Here is a 23097-nt window from a genome sequence, read left to right on the forward strand (position 1 = left end):
TTGATGGAGATCTTGTAGGTGTTTGTCTCTGTCTGAGGGGTTGGAGCAAATGCGGTTGTATCACAGAGCTTGGCTGTAGACAATGGATCGTGTGGTGTGGTCTGGATGAAAGCTGGAGGCATATAGGTAAGTATAGCGGTCAATAGGTTTCCGGTATAGGGTGGTGTTTATGGACCATCGCTTATTAACACTGTAGTGTCCAGGAAGTGGATCTCTTGTGTGGACTGGTCCAGGCTGAGGTTGATGGTGGGATGGAAATTGTTGAAATCATGGTGGAATTCCTCAAGAGCTCCTTTTCCATGGGTCCAGATGATGAAGATGTCATCAATGTAGCGCAAGTAGAGTAGGGTCATTAGGGGACGAGAGCTGAGGAAGCATTGTTCTAAGGCCACCATAAAAATGTTGGCATACTGTGGGGCCACTCGCCTCTGTGGCCAACTGCAGCCCAAGGTTTTAGCCACTTGTCTCAGTGGCAAACTGCAGCCCTTCACTGGCCACTCCCCTCAGTGGCAAGTTCCTGTGGAGGAGGATGGGGGGAGACCCGAGCCCACATACTACTCTAGTTCCCGACCCAGGGAGCTTCTAGGCGGCAGCCACATGCTGCGTCTCTTTCAACCTCCACTGTCCATTTCCCTGGGCCACTTCCCTGTAGCCCTAGCATCTTTTCTGCTCTTGTACCCAGGCTTCTGTCTTTCAGCCTGTCAGGCTGGAGCTCCCTCTCACTCCCTGACCCTGCTCTGTCCAGGGTGCTAGCGGTTCCCTCAGGGACCTAGTTCTTTCTCCCTGGGCTCCCAAGAGGGAACTGACTCCTCTTGGGAGCCCAGGGAGCTCTCTCTATATATGAGCCTGCTCTGCTCTGATTGGCAGCTCCTTGCAGCCCCTCACTGATTGGCTGTCTGCTGCATAGCCTCCCCAGGGCTGCTTTTAACCCTTTCTCCACTCCCTTTCAGCCTAAAGACTTGATCAGCCCTAATGGTGCAGACCAATTGCTCTTCTCTGTAATAAGGCTTGTAAGAGGGATGTATGTTATGCTTTTAATACTTTGGGAACAAACAAAAAAACTGTTAATATAGAGCTCTAAGACACCAGATTCCGTCACTATCACCTGTAGGCAAGCATGTGTGAGACAACGTGGGTGAGGTAATATCTTTTATTGGACCACCTTCTGTTGGTGACAGAGACAAGTTTTCGAGCTACACAGAGCTCTCCAGGTCTGGGAAAAGTACTCAGAGTGTCACTGCTAAATGTAAGATTGAACAAAATTAAACGATCTGTTCAATAGATACCACACTCACCTTGTCTTTCTAATATTCTGGAACCGACATGGCTACAACACACTGCGTACAGGAGTTGTGTGTCTATCTCCAGATTTCCTCTGCATTTCTTGATTGCCTGTTACTCCCCCACCCCTGCTACCCTATCGTTTGTTTGGGTATTGGGCAGTAGTAATGTGGCTGCTTGAGTCTGGCTGACCATAACAGCAGGTTTTATGTTGCTTTCATCTTCACAAGAAAAAAACATCATTGTGTTGGGAGAAGAAACAGCAGGAGAAGCTGACAGGGCTAACCAGAAAAAAAACCTACACACCCACCCTGAAATTAGTAGTAACGATGAATGACTCATCCAAAATAAGTAACTTTTATTATAGTGTATTCTCTTTTTCTCAGTTTTTTAAACTTCCCTGCTCATGGAGTTGCCAGTTTTCTTCCTGAGGATATACTATAGAAAGATTCAAATTCAAACTGAGCAAACCACCTTGATATTTAGTTCATTTGCATGTCTCTGCGCTTAGGAACATAGGAATTGCCACACTGGATCAGCCCTGGGGTCCATCTAGTCCACTCCAGTATCCTGTTTCTGACACTGGCCATTACCAGAGGCTCCACAGGAATGTGTAAGAACCCTGCAGTAGGCAGAGGTAGGATAATCTGCTCCCACATTAGGTCTCAAACTTATCTCTAATAGGTAGAAACTCCTGTAAGCCCTGATGCTGTGGGTTTAATATCCCTCCCAAAATTTTTGGCCTCATTAATTATAACTCTGGATATTCTTTTTATCCATACAAATGTCCAGTCCTATTTTGAATCTTGCTAATTTCTCAGCCACAATGAATTCCAGTCTAGTTATACATTCTGTGCAAAAGTATTTCCTTTTATCATTTTTGAGCTTGCCACCTTTTAATTTCATTGAATGCCCCTTTGTTCTTGTGTTGTGGGTTTCAACAGAAATTTAACATGATATGCTTAGACAAGTTGGTAACATGGAAGTACAAGAACTCTCCTGAGCAGATTTGCAATTGTGAGATATCCAGCGTACAAGGTTTGGTTAAGCATGAAATGTGAGGTTGCTTATCTAAAGTTTGAGGCCTGCACATCAGTAATAGAGCCTCTTTGCATGTGCCTGTCCCTCACCTTGTCTATTGGTTTAAACTCTGCGAAACCTGTTTATCAACTCAGTCTGCTTATTAGTGCTCATTAGCACAGCTGTTTCCCAGCACTCCTGTGTTGACTGTTTCTGCTCCTAAAAATCACCAATGTCATGCATACGATGAAGTGAGCTGTAGCTCACGAAAGCTTATGCTCGAATAAATTTGTTAGTCTCTAAGGTGCCACAAGTACTCCTTTTCTTTTTGCAGATACAGAATAACACAGCTGCTACTCTGAAACAATGTCACTAAATTTGCTTATTTCTTCTTCCACTTCTTGTTAAAGTTCCAGATTATTTGCTTTTAAGAAAAGTCAGTGGATTGACATGACGTAGGGGAAATTCAAATTTATAGGTGCATGCACTTTTGTTCTGAGCTAAGATCATTCGTTTTCATTCATGTAAATGTGTGGTTTTGTTTTGTTTTAAAGATTCTGGAGTAAAATATTTTGTAAACTTTTTCATTTCTTTTTATGCTTTTATTTGGGCTAAGTGAGAGAAACAAAAACATAAAGATTAAATTTTGTTAGCTTTTTTTTTCTAGGAAGACTTTTGAACTCCTTGTGCTCTTGATTCATTACTATAACAAATACATATGCAAAAAGGATAAGCACACCGAACAGGGTTATGACTATTCGAGCACAGGATTTTAAAAGAACTACCTTGAAGGGTGGAGACACTATAGGTGGAGTTTAGTTGTTTTGTTTTTTTTAAACTCTTTCACCCACAGGCATTTCTTTGTAGCTGTCTTTGATATGAATCATCATTATACCTAGCAGCTCTTTGAATACCTTCTTAGTTATGTTAAAGCCTTGCTAAACGTGTAGAAACATAAGCTGAGGTGTGTGTCTGCTTGGAAACTAGAATTCTGAGGCCTGTAAAATAGATTTGGGATTTACATTAATACTGCAGGCTCTTACTATTCTTGGATATGGTACATTGCTGTTTCTGATTGTGAGCAAGGAATAAGGTAAGGACAAAAGTCGGAAATATTTTTCTCCTGAAAGTAAATGTATCTTTATTCGAGAGACAAGGTGGGTGAGGTTATATCTTCTTGGATCATTTTCTGTTGGTGAGAGAGACAGCTTTTGAGCTTACACAGAGCTCTTCTTCAGGTTCTTTATTCGAGCGCAGTCAGTAGGAGCGTTGTGCTTTGTTTTCGGAATGGTATCTGAGACTTATATAACAGTGAAAACACAGTGTGCCTTATTTCTTATCTCAAATGTGCTTGGTGTGATATAAACACATAGGGAGACACAATCTGTATCCTGAAGAGCTTACGCTCTAAAAAGAGACGAAAAAGTGCAATAGACAAAATATAAGCAAAATGTTTGAGGTGATATTTCCTCAACATTAGGTGCAACTAATCTTTGTGCCTTTTTCTGTCTTCCTACAGTATAGCCAAGCATAAGAAATGCTTATAGTGACAAAACATCATAATTTTCATAGGTATCCTGTCATAACAAGGTTGCTTTTTTTACAGTCTCCTGATGTCTATTATTTACTTTTTCTGCTAAGTTTTTACTTTGTTCTTAAAAATGTTTTGTGTTGATGTTTAGAAATTCACCAGTATTAACTTGAAAATGGTGTGTTACTGTGTAATTCCCTTACTGCTTTTAAATGTAGAAATCTCCTAACAAAACATAGAGCTCTGTCTTATGCTCATATTGATTATTCATTCTGGACTACACAAAAAACAAAGCTAACTGTAAATGTGTTTAGGTGAGCTGGCCAAACAAGGCGCTTTCCCCTATGCTCAGATGTAACCATCTCCTCTGTGCTGTTGTTATATCACCATGCACAGGCAGAAGTACTGTTTTGGAGGGGATCACTGAAAATTCTTCAGAGCACTTAAATATTGAACTGATGGTTAGTTTACAAAAATGCATGCACTGGGTATTGTTGCCTCCCTCTTGGCTTATCACTGTAAGAGAAATGTCCTTTAGTTGCTTGTGCCAGGTAATGTGCATAATTGCCAACATTTTAAAGTGCTCGAGGGCAGCATTTCCCAAGCTTTTGAAAGCTGAGCCTCACTTCAGGGAAATGACTTCAGTTGTGCTCTCTTCTGTTGAAAAAGTGGATAGAGTTCAGAGAGGAGCCATGAGAATAATTAAAGGATTAGGAAACCTGCCTTACAGTGATCCACTCAAGTGGCCCAATTTATTTATCTTAACAAAGAGAAGGTTAAGGGGTCACTTGATTCCAGCCTGTAAGTACTTACCTGGGCTCTTTGATCTAGCAGAGAAAGGTATAAAAGATGATCCAATGGCTGGAAAGTGAAGCGAGACAAATTCAAACTGGAAATAATGTGTAAATTTTTAACAGCGAATAATTAACGATTGGAACAATTTACCAAGGGTCATGGTGAATTCTTCATGGTGAATTCTTCATCCATTTTAAAATAGAGATTGGATGTTTTTCTAAAAGAAATTTTTCTGGGGAAATTCTATGGCCTGTTGTTATGTAGGAGGACAGACTATATGATCACAATGGCCCCTCCTGGCTTTGGAATCTATGAATCCTACCATGTCACCAGGGCAGCATGGAGGAAACTTTGCGCTGCCACTTTGCCCCAGCTTAAGCTAGTTCTTTGCGTCCCCAGTGGGCATGATGCCCTGTGATCTGGGAAATGATGCTGTAATTCTCTGCAATTCTCAATATGAACTAACTAGAGCCTGAGAATCACTTTGTCTGTAGCTTCTGGATGGTTTTATATGCACTTGTGCTAGCACTTTACAAACATTGTCTAATGATCATGATATCCCAGTGAAGGTAAATATTAACCCTTTTTACAGAGGAAAGAAACAAACACAGGAAGGTTAAGTGACTTAACTAAGGCTCAAGAAGGAGTCTGTTAATGCCCTGGTCAGAACTATACCACACTGACTCTTGCATTTAAGTTTGGCTACAAAGGTAAGTGGGGGTCACAGTGGCTGACTAGCAGAGTAGCTGGCTCAGTTGCCGACAGTCACCTGGCTGGACCTTATAGCAACTGAAGCTATGTGTAAGCAGCTTGCGTGGTGTTGGCGTCCCTTTCCTCCACATATGGACCTGTCGTTCCCCCCAGCCCCCACCCCAAATCAATAGATTGGCTATGCGTCTCACAAGTCCCAAAGGCCAATCTGTGAGGTAGAAATATTTTTGTAATGAGCAGAAGTACTCTGTTCACATGTGCGATCCCTGAAATCTGAGGGCAAGGAGTCACAGCTGTGGGCTTTGTGGGTCCCAGAGATTAGCTCTAGAAAAAGTGACTAAAAGTCTATGAACATGCGTGGCAGAACTTATCAGCTGTGTAATACTAACATTCACTGTTATGTTACCCAGGGATTTGTAGAGAGGGATGTGTATGCATCTGTGTGAGGGCATGAGAAGGACCTTCAGAGTTCCCTTTGTTGAAGAAAAACGGCGTAAGAGGCTAAATCAGAGCAGCAGCCAGATTATATCCCCAGGCAGGTGGAGAGCTGAACCTTGGATGCCACAGAAGAAAAACCCCTCTCTGCCTCCACTTCTGAGTCCAGCACATTGGTCTCTCACTAGTCAGAATCCCATGTGCTGTGATATTAACTGGAGAGGGTTGGGTAGCACAAAGGAATGTCGGCCATTTTGCTTTTAATAGCAATGTAGTCATGCTCAAGACTTCAGTTTACTTTGAAATAATAGTACTGTTTTGAAACATGACATTCCCTTTCGTAAGAGGGGCCTGGCATGTAAATACTTGGATCACAAGTGATAGTAAATTTTATTTTGAGGGTAGGTGGTTGCAGTTTTTTAATAAACTGAAAAAAGCCATTCTGGGGGCATTAGTCTTATCTCTCACATGGGCCTGCACACTCCTCCTCTTCTATTTGTTATAAGTGGAATAAGATAACATGAGGTTATTGATACCATGTAAACTGTTTCATGGCAAATTTAATAGGCAGTGGAGTTCTCCCCACGTCAGCTATCATGAATAGGGTCCCAGCAATCATGAGATTTTAAATAAATTGTTGGGGGTTCTGTTTTTTGCCTTCTGGCTTCTGAGCCTTTTCGGGTACATCTTGACAGCTGGTGGGAGTGAATCTTGCAGCCTGTGTTGACAGATGCAGGCTAGTGTGGGCTAGCATGCTAAAAACAGCTGTTGTAGATGTTGCTTTGACATTCGGGCCTGTCCCTCCCTAAGCTTCAGAGCCAGTGTCTCCACATTGCTATTTTTAGTATGCTAGCACGAGTGTGTCAACCCAGGCTGCGCGACAGTGCCCCGAGCACCTGTGTAGACATACCCTCAGGGGTTCAGAATTTTCTGCTTTCCTCCACACCCTCTGCCACCACTATGCTATGATAATAACTGAACGCATCTCACACTTCCTACAAATGCTGTTCCCTCCCCCAACGCTCCCCCCCAAAACAACAACAAAAAACGCCTGATTTTAAATCCCCTCCTCGTTCATTGAATAAATGCTGTTTATGTCAATAGACTTTTGATTCAACTTTTAAGCGGCAAACTTGTAAGCAGCAATACTACTGTCAAGTACAGATGTAATGTATAACTCGAGGAGAAAAATCCCTCCCTCTTTCCCCTTTGTATAAAAGCAGAGGCTTGCTCGCTCTTCTTACTCTTCTGCTATAGTTTGCTTCAGGATTATCCATGAGGAGAGTGCCTCTGCTCCGGTACAGAGAACTTGCATTGAAATATTTTCCTAATCTACATTTACCCTAAAATTATTTCATGCTTATATTAAAATTTGTTGCAATTCAATTTTTTGTCCTTGAGCAGAGAATGCCTTTATTAGCAATAAAACTCCAATGAGGTAAACATAGGTAATTACCAGAGTCATTTCATGAGCATTTACTTTAAGAAATCATTAAATTCTGTGATTCCAAGTAGTGTTTAATAATTTGGTGACAAGCTGAGTAAACTTTTGGCTAATAAGAGCCCCAAAATTATCTCTCTGGTAGTAGTAACACAATATGAAGATACCATAACAGAGAAGAAAGAATACGTGATAAAGTGCTGTTCTTTTAAAAAAAAAAAAAAAAAGAATAAAAAATAATTAGATGTACCGATTTTGGTTGGATGTCAAGAATGAAAGAATTGTCACTGCCTGTTCTAAGAAATATCAAAACTATTATTGTCCCTTTCTAGGTGGTGGTGGTTAAGTAGTATAGTAAAATGCATTGAGAGAAACCTGCTGGAGAATGTTAAGCAACAGTAAAGAGCATCTGATTTGCTGAGGAATAGTTGCTGAGCTTGTAAACAAAAGTAGGTGGCTGTCTGGGTGTGGTTGGTGACATCAAGAAGCTGAGAGCCAGCATGTATGCACCAAGGGTAGATCATGTTTTCTCTTCAGAGCATGCAAAGTTCAAAGAAAGGCAAACCTTTCTGAAGAAACTGTGGGAGAAAGACCAAGAGAACGGTTAAACCCTCAAACCTATCGTTTTTTCAGATAATGACGAAAAACTAAAAAATGATTCCTGGACTATCATGAACGGAGAGTTAAAAATCATTTAGAATCTGTCAGCTAACTTATAATTGTCATGTGGACATCTCCATCAGAGGACTTTGCAAAGCAAAATATTTAACTTGTAAGTCAACATTTCTATGCTGTTTTGAAATTCCCTTTATATCCCATCCTTTGCTACAGATTGCAGCAAAATGGTATGAAAGAATGGCAAGTGTATGTATGTAATGTAATGTATGCTGTTATCAGATTGAATGATTAGATGAAATTAACTTCCTTGTTCCTGCTGAACTACAAACTTACGGGTACCTTTTCTGCACCCCCACATCTCTCAAAAATTATTTTTCCACCTGAGTCATGAAAAGGTCATTTGTCTTCCTTATTGGAAGTCACATTAGTCATTCAAGCCAATTGCTCTTTTGTGCTACAATCTAGGAATTCTTTTCATTCAGTGTACTTATCTGGCCCCCATTACTGTGGTATTGGAATGCTTCATGAACTTTAATGTATTTATCCTCACAATACCTCTGTGAAGTAGGAAAGTATTATTAGGCCCATTTTACAGATTGGGAGCTGAGGCACAGCGAGAAATGACATGCCCCAGATCACAAGGGAAATTTGTGGGGAAGCAGAGAATTGAACTCTGGTTTCCAGAGTCCCAGGCTAACTTTAATTACTGAATCATCCATGGTATGCTGATTATTTGCCACCATCTCTTCATTTTATAGTACTTCAGGTTCAGTTTAAGCAGCCTAGGAGAGAGAAAGAACAAGGCTTCTGCTGGACAGAGGAATGATGATTAAGAAGCTGTAAGAGGAAATAAAGGGGCGCAGAAGTTTGCTCTGCACTTAGGAACAGGGCAGTGACTTCAGAGGTGAAAGTTGAGCATAGAATCCAAAAGGTGCATCCGTACAGATGAATGGATGTGGATCAAGACATTTGTCCAAGATGAGTGAATATACCTCAGGTGCTGACATAGGGTAGCTAATGCTCTGCAGAAGAATCCTATTTCACATTCATTTTCCAGGTCACAGAAACTATTGTTAAATGAATGCGGATTGGTTTGGAAGAGTACAGACTGTCATAGGGTTTTATGTGAGGATAACAAAGGTGTTTTCTTGGTAATACACTTGTGGGGAGTTTTATTAATGCTAATTAAAAATTGCAGTCACTTCTGAAATTCTCATTTGATTAAATAAAACCCAGTGATAGGGAGACACTCAATCCTGTGAAAAACAAATGGGCTCAACACCTTATTCGTATTTGTTTAATGCAATATGTGCTTGCTAATGGTGGTTTTGTCACAGAATAACTGCATGTTTTTATTTAGAGAATTGACAAGAGTTACTGTTGAGAAATAAGAATTGATCTTGGCAACAAGTATTGTAAAGTGCTATTTTTGCCAAACATTTAAAACTGTACGTGATTCTTTCTGAAGTTCTTTAAAAACTGAGCCAGGTATCTGCAGGCTGGAATAAAATACTTCTGGAGGCTTAGCTATCCTGTTCAGATAGCTACTGATAATTGACACTTCACAAGTTTCCTGATAACTACCTCCAAACAGTTTTGGTAAGGTTGGTGATGGTCCCATGGAATAACCTGATGCTCTTATCTGTCAACCAATGCCCTTATCCTACAGTCTCTCCAAGCAACTTGACCCTTGCTCCCATGCATAACCGCACTTACTTCATCTGGATCTGCTGGATACTCAGCACTTATCAATTGGACTGCTTATTTAGTTGCCTAAAATGCGAACATAGGAGCCTAACATTAAATAACCAGTTTTTTAAAAGTTTATTCCTGTCAAGGTTCCTCCCCCACTCTGAACTCTAGGGTACAGATGTGGGGACCTGCATGAAAAACCTCCTAAGCTTATCTTTACCAGCTTAGGTCAAAACTTCCCCAAGGTACAAAATATTCCACCCGTTGTCCTTGGACTGGCCGCTACCACCACCAAACTAATACAGGTTACTGGGGAAGAGCTGTTTGGACGCGTCCTTCCCCCCAAAATACTTCCCAAAACCTTGCACCCCACTTCCTGGACAAGGTTTGGTAAAAAGCCTCACCAATTTGCCTAGGTGACCACAGACCCAGACCCTTGGATCTTAAGAACAATGAACAATCCTCCCAACACTTGCACCCCCCTTTCCTGGGAAATGTTGGATAAAAAGCCTCACCAATTTGCATAGGTGACCACAGACCCAAACCCTTGGATCTAAGAACAATGAAAAAGCATTCAGTTTCTTACAAGAAGACTTTTAATAAAAATAGAAGTAAATAGAAATGAAGAAATCCCCCCTGTAAAATCAGGATGGTAGATATCTTACAGGGTAATTAGATTCAAAAACATAGAGAACCCCTCTAGGCAAAACCTTAAGTTACAAAAAAGATACACAGACAGAAATAGTTATTCTATTCAGCACAATTCTTTTCTCAGCCATTTAAAGAAATCATAATCTAACACATACCTAGCTAGATTACTTACTAAAAGTTCTAAGACTCCATTCCTGGTCTATCCCCGACAGAAACCAGCATATAGACAGACACACAGACCCTTTGTTTCTCTCCCTCCTCCCAGCTTTTGAAAGTATCTTGTCTCCTCATTGGTCATTTTGGTCAGGTGCCAGGTACCTTTAGCTTCTTAACCCTTTACAGGTGAGAGGAGCTTTCCCCTGGCCAGGAAGGATTTCAAAGGGGTTTACCCTTCCCTTTATATTTATGACAATTCCAAATACCGTTTTTGGTTATCTAAAAATAACCTAACTAATCTGAACATTAGTCAGACATCTTCTAGTCACCAAGAGCTTATGTAACTGCAATGTAAAGAATTGCCTAATTACAGTCATAATTACTGGAAACCCTGCCACATCATTTGAGAAATTTGTCATAGAATCATTGGAGCGTACTGAACTATTTATTGACTCATTGTAACACATAGTGCATAGGACCAAATGTGATTAAAGGTACTTGGGAGCTGAAGAATTGAAGTCTAAATGAAATGTTTGTTCAAATAGGGGGGTAGGCATGGGGTTTTTGTGCTTGTGTTTTTTGTTCAGATTTTTTATTTGGTTGTTTGTTTTAAAGAATAAATTAGTTGTGCTGTAATTTATTCTTATCTGATTTTTTTTAAATGAGTTCAGTCAATTTATTCCAGGTATATTGTATTTTTTAATATCAGTATTTAGAGCGCTGATTCATACCTGTCATTTGAAAGTTCTTCTTCAAAGGCTTGTATATTTCAAGAGACAGTGCCAACGTAGGGAAAGCAGTCTCTCGTAGTCCCTCTCCCAATGAGCTCCAAACTCCACAGCCTTTGATAACAGTTTGGGACTCACCGACAGTATAATGGAAATATGCAAGCACTTGAAGGAAAAAATGGTTACTCGCCTTCTTGTCGACGTCTCCGACTCAAGGAATATTTCCAACATACCTCTGAACAACATACTAATCCACAGAGACCTCCCTACCAACACTACAAAAAGAAGGATTCTAGGTGGACTCCTTCTGAAGGTCGAGACAGCAGACTGGACTTCTACATAGAGTGCTTCCGCTGACGTGCACGGACTGAAATTGTGGAAAAGCAGCATCACTTGCCCCATAACCTCAGCCGTGCGGAACACAATGCCATCCACAGCCTCAGAAACAACTCTGACATCATAATCAAAAAGGCTGACAAAGGAGGTGCTGTTGTCATCATGAATAGGTTGGAATATGAACAAGAGGCTGCTTGGGAGCTCTCCAACACGAGTTTCTACAAGCCATTACCCTCTGATCCCACTGAGAGTTACCAAAAGAAACTACAGCATTTGCTCAAGAAACTCCCTGAAAAAGCACAAGATCAAATCCTCACAGACACACCCCTGGAACCCCGACGTGGGATATTCTATCTACTACCCAAGATCCATAAACCTGGAAATCCTGGGCGCCCTATCATCTCAGGCATTGGCACCCTGACAGCAGGATTGTCTGGCTATGTAGACTCCCTCCTCAGGCCCTACGCTACCAGCACTCCCAGCTACCTTCGAGACACCACTGACTTCCTGAGGAAACTACAATCCATCGGTGATCTTCCTGATAACACCATCCTGGCCACCATGGATAAAGAAGCCCTCTACACCAACGTTCCACACAAAGATGGACTACAAGCCGTCAAGAACACTATCCCCGATAATGTCACGGCTAACCTGGTGGCTGAACTTTGTGACTTTGTCCTTACCCATAACTATTTTACATTTGGGGACAATGTGTACCTTCAAATCAGTGGCACTGCTATGGGTACCCGCATGGCCCCACAGTATGCCAATATTTTTATGGCTGACTTAGAACAACGCTTCCTCAGCTCTCGTCCCCTAATGCCCCTACTCTACTTGCGCTATATTGATGACATCTTCATCATCTGGACCCATGGAAAAGAAGCCCTTGAGGAATTCCACCATGATTTCAACAATTTCCATCCCACCATCAACCTCAGCCTGGTCCAGTCCACACAAGAGATCCACTTCCTGGACGCTACAGTGCTAATAAACGATGGTCACATAAACACCACCCTATACCGGAAACCTACTGACTGCTATTCCTACCTACATGCCTCCAGCTTTCACCCTGACCACACCACACGATCCATTGTCTACAGCCAAGCTCTGCGATACAACCGCATTTGCTCCAACCCCTCAGACAGAGACAAACACCTACAAGATCTCTATCAATCATTCTTACAACTACAATACCCACCTGCGGAAGTGAAGAAACAGATTGATAGAACCAGAAGAGTTCCCAGAAGTCACCTACTACAGGACAGGCCTAACAAAGAAAATAACAGAACGCCACTAGCCGTCCCCTTCAGCCCCCAACTAAAACCCCTCCAAAACATTATTAAGGATCTACAACCTATCCTGAAGGATGACCCAACACTCTCACAAATCTTGGGAGACAGGCCAGTCCTTGCCTACAGACAGCCCCCCAACCTGAAGCAAATACTTACCAGCAACCACATACCACACAACAGAACCACTAACCCAGGAACCTATCCTTGCAACAAAGCCCGTTGCCAACTGTGCCCACATATCTATTCAGGGGACACCATCACAGGGCCTAATAACATCAGCCACATTATCAGAGGCTCGTTCACGTGCACGTCTACCAATGTGATATATGCCATCATGTGCGAGGAATGCCCCTCTGCCATGTACATTGGTCAAACTGGACAGTCTCTACGTAAAAGAATAAATGGACACAAATCAGATGTCAAGAATTATAACATTCATAAACCAGTCAGAGAACACTTCAATCTCTCTGGTCACGCGATTACAGACATGAAAGTTGCGATATTACAACAAAAAAACTTCAAATCCAGACTCCAGCGGGAGACTGTTGAATTGGAATTCATTTGCAAATTGCATACAATTAACTTAGGTTACCTTGCATAATGACTTAGCCACTCCCAGTCGCTATTCAAGCCTATTTCCCCTTGTTTCCCCCCCCCCCCCCCCGCAGATTTTTGGGGGTGGGGGATAATAAACAGTTTCATTTTGAGCAAGAAGATGGGGTTTCCTTTCAATTCTGCATCTGGCACGGTGCTTTATAAATGGGCAAATTAGTGGTTGGGAGGGGAACAAGTATTAAGCTTTTCTTTTCCTCTTCCTTCACCGTCAAAAAAGACAGACTGATTCGTACTTAGAAGCAGTTATCAAGTAAAGATATACATGCCATTGGATCAGCTTAGAGCAGGTTAGGTTGTGAGGGGATATAGTGACCTTAAGAATTTCGTTTCTAGTTGTTTGGCAGTTTGAGTTCACTAAAATAATTTATCGCAGCAAATTTGAGAAATGTGCTTAAAGAGCTTTAGTTGCTCATGTAAGCTTTTTTCTTTGCAGATTTGAGAGTCTTCTGTTGATTACATTTGTCACTCATGTGGCTTTGGGCAAGTAACTTTATTAAAGTATCTATAAAATTGAGATACTTGCTTACCTGTCCCTCAGGGGTATTGTGAGGATACTTTTAGAGTATTTCTTCAGTGCAAACATGAGTCATTGACCCTCGCGTGTGACCACTAGAGTTGCCCTAATTGAGGCAAGAGTGCACACACTTGAAAGCCCTACACAAGTTACTGCATCCACACTATCATTGTACTCCATTGTGTGAGGTGATAGGCCTCTTGGGGCATATCCTAGAGTTCTTAGCGCTACATTAATCTGAGCTGCTATCCGAATACTTCCACAGCGTGTTGTGGAAAAACCTGTCTGTCTTTTCTGGCCACCTGTGCAGAAATGGGCTCAGCCCACCAACTCACCAATTTCTGTCTGCAGCCTTCATTTTGATACACAGCATGGATCCAACTTGGAATGATGAGCTGCACCAAATATTAGCATTAATGCAACTTTCAATATTGGCAAATGAAATATTTTGCTTATCAGCTTCCTTAGTGGGTCATTGTAGCCATAAGAACATTAAAGACTTAGTACATCACCGTCAAACACAGCACTAAATTTGTTTATAGCAGAAGTAGAACAAGTTTATTAACAAAAGAGCATGGATTAAGTAATACCAAGTAAAAGAGAGAAAGGTAGAGGTGGTTACAAGCAAATAAAAGTGAAAACAGATCTGAAAGTCTAAAACTTAATATAGCAAGATACAATCTTTGTTAAAGATGATTTCTCTCACGTACAGTCTCCTTTCCAGCTTTTTACTGGCCAGCCTGGTCAGGACTCATCACAGAGGTCAAGTGGTTTGGTTTCTTTGTCTCCTAAGATGAAGGAGAAAGATAGAGTCTCTCTCTCTTCCTTATATCCCCAAAGAAATGCTTTTGTCTTACAAGTCAAGAAGACCACCTGGGGATTCAGTCTCTGGGTCTCTCGGAGCCATGTTAATTCTCTGTTTCTTGAGTTAAGGATCAGGATATAACCCCTGCCGTTTAGCTCAATGGCTTTGTTTACTGCTAATATGTAAATTGATGTAAACCCACAATCCTTTGTCTAGGACAGACCTGTTTGTCATCTTTACCTAGGCTAGGCTGTCTGGCCTTAAACATGTTTTAGTAACAGCATACAGAGGGAATTCATAACTTCACATATAACTTTAACACATGCATTTTGCAACGATATTAATAAGTTGCTTTCATGTGATGCCTTACAAGACATACCTTATACAAATAGTAATGCATTTGTGTGTAGGATGTGAATCCCTACGTGCCTATGGTCATAGGGTTTATTTGTCTGTCTAGGTTACTGCTTTTCATTTGACTCTTCACTCTAACCTCCTATCCCCCTGGCTCTCCAGAGGACCGTTCACATGCTGGCTGCCAGAAATTCTGTTGGTCGGAGGTTCCCAGGCTTCAGATTGGCAAACTTCTGGCATGGGGCTGAAATGCCCTCCTACCATTGGCAGCAATCCCTGGCAGAGAGGCCAGTCTCACCTCTCTTTATAACTGGTATCTACTATTGGCCTTTGGTAACTTGCCACAAAAAGAAAATGTTCATACACCACAGTAAAACGGCCTTTCCCCAGTTAGACTAGGTACACACCCACTCTCTTCCCACCTTGTTTGTCTAGACTTGGTAACCACCAACAGCAAGGTACTGATGTTGCCACAACCCAATGCCAGCCTTCTTTTAACCTGGGGATGGGGGTTTGAGATCAACATTTTCCTCCTCCTAGTAGGCTGCCCCTGTACCCCCAGACTAAAGGGCCCCACCAATCTGGTTATTCTAAAAGCACCAGATACCTGCCTTTCACATCCCTATTTCTGGTAAAAACACCCCTGCCATGTGAAGGCAAGTGATGGGGAGTTTGACTGTCAGAGGTGATCATAGACGCTGGCCTTTTATGGGAAGTGTTGGGAACGCCGCACCCTGCACATAACAGTCCTTTTGAGGAGGCTCTTACCCAGGGATGAAAGTAGAAATAGGGACTTACCAGTACGGGGCTGGGTTGGGGCCGGCTCTGGCCCCCAGAAAGGGCGGGGCCTCGGGCAGAAGGGGCGGGTATGGGGGGGTCAGAGCCAGCTCCGGCCCACCCTGTACCAGTAAGTGCCCTCCCCTGCTGGGGTAGCAGCGGCAGCCGGGGGCTCTGGCAGCAGTTTAAAGGACCCAGGGCTCGGCCACCACTACCACCCCGTACCCTTTAAACCACTGCCGGAGCCCTGCGCTGCCGCCGCTACCCCAGGGCTCCGGGGCTATTTAAAGGACCCAGGACTCCCCTGCTTCTACCGCCAGGGCCCTTTAAATAGCCCCCGGAGCCCCGCTGCCGCTAATCCAGGGCTCCAGCAGCCGGGCTCTGGTGGCAATTTAAAGAGCCTGGGGCTCCAGCCGCTGCTGGGAGCCCCAGGCCCTTTAAATTGCTGCCTGGGAAGCCAGGCCGCCCCAGTACGACGCACCGGCTCTTGCCAGTACACCGTAGCAGGGCGTACCAGCTTACTTTCACCTCTGCTCTTACATTACAATATGAGCTAGTAAATAGTTGCTATGCTCTTGAACACCATTGCATAACAGTGCAGTAGAACTTTTTCTCTTTGAAAAATTTTTAAGTGATATAGTTCAGTATCATGTATTAAACATTTTTCTTTTAAAGAAGAGCTCTGTGTAGCTCAAAAACTTGTCTTTCACCAACAGAAGTTTGTCTAATAAAAAATATTCTTTGAATGTTTGCTCATTTGCATTCTATGTGAGGTGTGTGTGCTTGCCACATGCACTGGTCCCTCAGTGGTATCCATAGGGGACCAGCTCTGGTGCCTTCTGGAGTGGCACTCATATGCTGCGTTATAAGGGGCACCACTGGCTCCCCCCGACCCTCAGTTCCTTCTTACCGCCAGTGACGGTGCTGGAACGTTCCTTTGCTTGGGCAAACCTTTCCTTCTCTAGAACTGTTCGTTGCGAACCTTCTATTATAAATAGTTATATCAGTTAGTATTTGTTCCCTTAGTGTGTTTTTAGTTAGTGTCCCAGAGTTAGCTTTGGGATGGAGCACGCCCCATTCCCGGGGTTTGAGAACTGTGACTGTTGTAGGAAGCCTATGCCAGTCAGTGACCCTCACACGAGTTGTTTAAGGTGTTTAGGGGAGCCTCATATTAGTCACAGGTGATGCATCTGCAAGAGCTTTAAGCCTCACACTAAGAAAGAGCAGGACATCCAACTTAAAGCGCTCTTTATGGAGTTGGCGCCGACACCAGAGCAGCTGCGATCAGACTGTGTGCACAGCATTGTGGCTTCGGTGTGGAGCGCCATGCCGGTACTGTCATTGGAGGGACAAAAATCCACCTCCCCGGCACTGGCCAATAGGAAGAGGAAGACTGGGCAAGGTTGTCTCCTGTTCACAAGGGCAAGGAAAGGGCGGGAGGCGAGCCTAGACCCACAAAGGGCGTCTCATCACCTCCAAGTGGGAGTCAGACCCCAGCTTCAGTTGAGCGGGTTAGCCCATGCCAGGACGCGCCGGACAGCGCCACGGGAGTCTGGCACCTGGAGATGCTGTTGACTCCAGAAGCCCTGCAGGCAGCGCAGGATTTCTTGTCCCTCCGGTGCCACCTACACCAGTGATGGCAGCTCCCAGATCAAGGGTTAAGCCTGCCCTTTGACCACCCTCTCGGTCCCCATCAACGTGGCTCCGCTCGCCACCTCAGGGAGTGCCTCGCCAGCACTCGACTGCTCAGAACCACCGCGCCTTGGATGTAGTGCTGTCTACTAATCAGAGCCCTCAGCGCCGGTCTCCAAATTCCAGGCATTGCTCTGCGGGTTCTAAGTGTTGGTCGCTTGTAGTATGGTGTAGAACTACCGAGTCACACATGATCCTGCGACCCCGGTACCGGGAGCATCGTAGCCGCTCCCCTTCAGTATGATGCCGATCCTGTGAAAGCCTCCATTGGGATTCTCAGTACCGGTCACCCGCCTGTTAACATAGGTCTCCATACCAGTGTTCACGCTCACCATCACAGCTTAGGATGCAAGGTACATGGTCTGCAGAGGAGCTGACATTGCATATAAACCTCAAAGAGCTCAGGGTGGTTCGCCTACCCTGCATGGTTTTCCTCCCACAGTTATCCAGCCAAGTGGTTCGAGTGCTGACGGACAACACAGCCTCAATGTTTTACATCAACAGGCAAGGGGGAGCACGCTCGTCGGCCCTCTGTCAAGAGGCACTCCGCCTATGGGATTTCTGCATCTGACATGCAATCCACCTGAAGGCCTGTCTCCTTCCTAGCGTCAGGAACATGCTGGCAGATCGCCTCAGTAGGTCCTTCTCTCACCACGCCTGCACAACTCCACTAATTAGGTGAGTGGCCCTTTGTTCTCTTGTGTGCGGCCACCCAGGCATGCACCTTAGAGGGAACTATCCACAGACCACCTGGAGTGGTCCGCGGACCACAGTTTAAGAACCTCTGTATTAAGTGATATCTGCATCTAAACCTTTAAAGGGTTTTCTGAAAGGCTCTTTAACTACTGAATATTTCTGAGGGTGGGGTGATCTTCCTGTCTCCAGTGATATCTCCCAGTGGAAGAGAATGGCCATATATCTAGGAGAAGAAGAAATATTTGGAGAGTCAAAGTGCATTTCTAATCCAAAAATTAATCTCAAAATCAGATATGCTCACTTGACGTGCAGCATCCATCCCTGCAAAACCAAAGGTTGGTACGTGACCGTCAAGCTGGATTTGCATCTCCTTGCATAGAATCAGCCGTAAAAAGATGCAGTGGGAAGCATGGATACAGAACAAAATGGCGAAGCAAGGCAGCCAGCCAAAATCAATATGGTGGAGATTGTTGAATGGAACTGTTTTGGTGCAGAGGATAGTATATTTGAATCCTCTGATATAGTGCTTGTGAATGGCAATTGTGTACTCTGTAAATTTAATAGCTAATCCTTATCTGGCTACCTGCCATTGCACGCTAGCTAGTAGAAATTTCTACATCTATAGTTCATGTGCCAAGAAAGTTTTTAGACTTTAGCTATAGCTTTGACTGCAGACAGCTCTCTCTTAATAACTACAGTGTAACTTTATTTTGTGATAACACAAGGTCTTTCCTGACTGCATTTCCCCTCCCTTTTTAAAGAGAACAAATAATGCTGAAAGATAGATCCTGGGCAGTATGTCTATTAAATAATCTGAAGTGTGTAAATGTGGGAACAAAATTGAACGGAACTCTTGGAGCATCCAGCCAAATAACGTGTACAGTTTTAATTGCTTGGTGCAATCTGCTTACATTTTTATTTGTCAGGATAAAAGGCTACTTGTTACAGCAGTAAACCTTAAGAATTTTATAGCTAAATTAGCAACATATTAAAATCAAATACATCTCAGTTGCCTATTCAGAGTAGACTAAAGTTAGGTGTAACATTTGTTGCTCATTGCAGATTTACAGGCTACTCTTATTGACAAAAAGAGGTTTGGCATAAAGGTTAATTACGTATAGGGGTGCCAACCCTCCAGGATTGGCCTGGAGTCTCCAGGAATTAAAGATTAATCTTTAAAGATTGTCATGTGATTAAATCTTCAGGAATATGTCCAGCCAAAATTGGCAACCCTAATTATGTATGCTCTAGGATGTGACCTGAGCTGTGCAGCCTGGAATGTTTGTAAATGTCATATTTGATCAAACTTGCAGAATAGCAGAGAAGAAGTTTGTTTTCTGGTTGTACTGAAACGGTCTCATTTATTACATTGTTTGACGAACGTAACCAGCGGTAAGAGTTAAATGTAAATGATTGTTAAAATACATAAAAAGAAAAGGAGTACTTGTGGCACCTTAGAGACTAACAAATTTATTTGAGCATAAGCTTTTGTGAGCTACAGCTCACTTCATCAGATGCATTCAGAGGAAAATACAGTGGGGAGATTTATATACACAAAGAACATGAAACAATGGGTGTTACCATACACACTGTAACGAGAGTGATCAGGCAAAGTGAGCTATTACCAGCAGGAGAGCGGCGGGGGGCGGGGGGAAACCTTTTGTAGTGATAATCAAGGTGGGCCATTTCCAGCAGTTGACAAACATCTGAGTCTGAGGTTTTCTTTTTGCGGGTACAGACTAACACGACTGCTACTCTGAAAATACATAAACACATTCCTGCCTGTCTGAAACTTGTCATTATACAAGCAAAGGCATCCAGTGAGCTAGTTCTTACTAGAAGGAATATTACATATGTAAATATTTTAGATTTCATTTTCAACCAACCAAAAAACAAAACAAAACACGTGTTTCTTAAAGGTGATGGTGATTTTTGTAAAGAACTAGTTGAATTATTTGAATCTAAAACTTGATTGATTAATATTTTCACAATTAAAAGTGCTGAGTTGTGTTTGTAATGATTGGTGTAAGCTTATTATTCATCTTGAGTATCTGGGGATGACCACCACATATTTGTGAATGTTTGAGTCCTGACATATTTTTATTTATTTTAGAATGAATGTTGTGAACTTGGAAGTTGAGTGTTTGTTCTTCATTTTATAAAGTTTTCTTAATCTAATGGTGGATCAGAGCCAATATCATGTGACTTAAATGATCCCAATGCAAATAATGAATAATAAATAGCTGAAGTGAACAATTTATGAAAAAAACAAAAGGCTGACAATGTATTCATCAGAATTCTTTGAATATTGATGGCTGACTAATACATTAATCAAAATCAGGATTTTCATGCAAGCCACTCTCAAAACATAAAAAGGGGCTAAACTCACAATGAATAATAATAGTTTGATCAGCTCTAATTATTTAACTTCAGTAATGATGGGCCAAATGCTCCTGAATTTACATCCTCTGAAGTCAGTGGGGTTGCATAAGGTGTGAGTCAGGACAGAATTTGGCCCATTTTGTTCACAACCTTGGTCTCTATGCAAACAAGAAATCTATAAACCTTCCTCTTGTTTTAAAAACAGATATGCTTCAACTACAAAACAAATTCACCTGGAATGTGCCTGATTATGTGTGGTTATTTTCAGATCCATTACAATGACAGTAATTTTTCTTCATGCACTGGCCTTGAGTTCAGTCTTAGGGCATGGCTACACCGGAAACTTCAAAGCGCTGTCGTGGGAACGCACCCGTGGCAGTGCTTTGAAGTGTGAGTGTGGTCGCGCGCGAGCGCTGGAAGAGAGCTCTCCCACCACTCAGAGCCTGTCTACACTAGCGCTTTAAAGCGCTCAGACTTGCTGCACTCAGGGGGGTGATTTTTCACACCCCTGAGCCAGCAAGTTAGAGTGCTATAAAATGTAAGTGAAGCCAAGCCCTTAGGCTTGGTCTATGCTTACAAGTTAGGCTGGCATAATTGCACCACACTCCTGACTCCGCTGACTTAATCCCCAGTGTAGATTAACTATGTCGATGGAAGTATGCTTCCTTCAACCTCGCTACCATTGTTCAAGGAAACGGTGTTGTTACCCCAGTGGAAAAACCCCTTCTGTGCTTGTAGGCTGTCTCTAAAATATGGGATTATACTGGCATAGCTATGGTGATGTAGCTATGCAAGTATATTCTCTGCAGACATGCAGGGTCGGCTCTAGGCACCAGCAAAGCAAGCACGTGCGTGGGGCGGTGCATTTCCAGGGGCAGCATTCCGGCCATCCTTCTTTTTTTCAGAAAAATCCACCAATGTACGAAAAAAATAATACATGAAGATCAAAAAAATCTCCAGCAGTGCGATAGGAGCGTGAAGTGAAAAATATCGTGTCACATCGTGACACGGTCACTCATAATGTGAACGTGCGTAAATGTGTAAACGTTAATGGTTATTGATTGATTAAATCAGGAATCACGATTACTTGTGTATACTGTGCCACCCTATTGGTGCCATTCACGCCAATTTCCGTGGCGCGTTGGTGCCAGTGGTTATAGGGCTAAAATGCCGGGACAAAAATGAAAACGACTTTCCCGTACTGCCTACCGGCAACAAATAGAGAAACGTCAAAAAGAATTAGAAAAACTATCTTGTACTTCAAATAAGTATTTTTTTAAAAGTTGACAATCAAGGAGAAAGCTCTAAGCAATGCCTTGAAAGTGATTATTCATCAACTGATGAAGACCAATTGAACCAAAGATTATCTTTATCAACTGATAAAGATGAACATCAATCCGACCAAAGATTATCTTTGTTAACTGATAAAGACGAACAATCACAATCCATCCAAAGATTTACTACTTCCGCTGAAGAGTCCAGAAATGAAGAACTGTTATCCAAATCTAAAACTGAAGAATAATTATTGGAAGGTGGTGAGACTGACATAGGATCGGATCCAAGTACATGGCCGAACATAATTACTGATGTAATGCTAATGATTATTGTGAAAAAAGGTCCTTCAAAACTACATCCTACATGTAAATATCCATTTAATGAGTCGAATCGTCGATTTATGCTGTCCAGTACGAAGAAAAAAATGAAAAATGGGAAACAAATTAATAGATCGTGGTTAGTGTATCCACAGACCAAAGATTTAGTTTTTTTATTTTGTTGCACCGGAAGACACTACATTGAACTCATCATTACAGTGTATAGTTGAACTCAAATTGTTTGTAATTGTGATTTTGTTAAAATTAAATGAGTACAGTAGTAGGAAATTGTTTTATTTCACTAACTACAATGTTCATTTTTTTTTAATTTTAAACAGTCAAAAACAAAAAACAAAAAAACATTGCAAAGTGCAAACATGTGTAAACGCCAAAAAAAAAAAAAAAAAGGCGGGGGGAGGAGGGGCAGCCAAAATTTTTTTTGCTTGGGGCGGCAAAAAACCTAGAGCCGGCCCTGCAGACATGCCACATTTTGGTCAGCAAAGACCAGTAAAAAATGGTTTGGGTTACGGTTTAAGGGTTAAAAATGCTACCTATGTTTTAAGTTGTGTTTTTAAAAAATCAGACTTTAGAAGCAGTTTTTAAATGAACTATTTTCGTTTTAAGTATCAGAGGGGTAGCCATGTTAGTCTGTATCCACTCCATACATCTGAAGAAGTGGGTGTTTTATCCAGAAAAGCTTATGTCCAAATAAATTTGTTAGTCTTTAAGGGGCCACTGGTCTCCTCGTTGTTTTCATTTTAGTTTTAAAATTTTTGCTTACAAAAAATAATTGTAAAAGCCTGGTAACTGGTATCCTCTTCCCCAGGATTTCAAACACAGGGTAGGTAAATGTTGTCTGAATTCACGGAGGCATATCTATGCTGCAGGCTTCTTTTGATAGCGCATAGAATCCTTGCACGTGTGTTAATAGTCAGCGAGGCATGGCTTATGCAGGTAAATACACACTTGAAGGGTGGGGCATG

The 23097-nt window shown here is 42.3% G+C and overlaps 1 protein-coding gene across 11 annotated transcripts in view; it reads left to right on the plus strand.

Annotated features, from left to right (window-relative positions):
• The window catches only part of NEDD4L (NEDD4 like E3 ubiquitin protein ligase), a 371283-nt gene that overhangs the window by 127029 nt on the left and 221157 nt on the right, over positions 1–23097 (plus strand). The window contains exon 1 of one of the 11 annotated variants that reach the window (XM_073343634.2): positions 3311–3394. The exons of the other annotated variants lie outside the window; for them this stretch is intronic. The gene's annotated coding sequence lies outside the window, so the exon portion shown is untranslated. Of the gene's footprint in view, positions 1–3310; positions 3395–23097 lie in introns of those variants that run through there. 11 annotated transcript variants of the gene reach the window in all.

This window comes from Lepidochelys kempii, chromosome 5 (genome assembly GCF_965140285.1).
Source record: "Lepidochelys kempii isolate rLepKem1 chromosome 5, rLepKem1.hap1, whole genome shotgun sequence".
In the NCBI taxonomy this organism is placed as follows: domain Eukaryota; kingdom Metazoa; phylum Chordata; order Testudines; family Cheloniidae; genus Lepidochelys; species Lepidochelys kempii.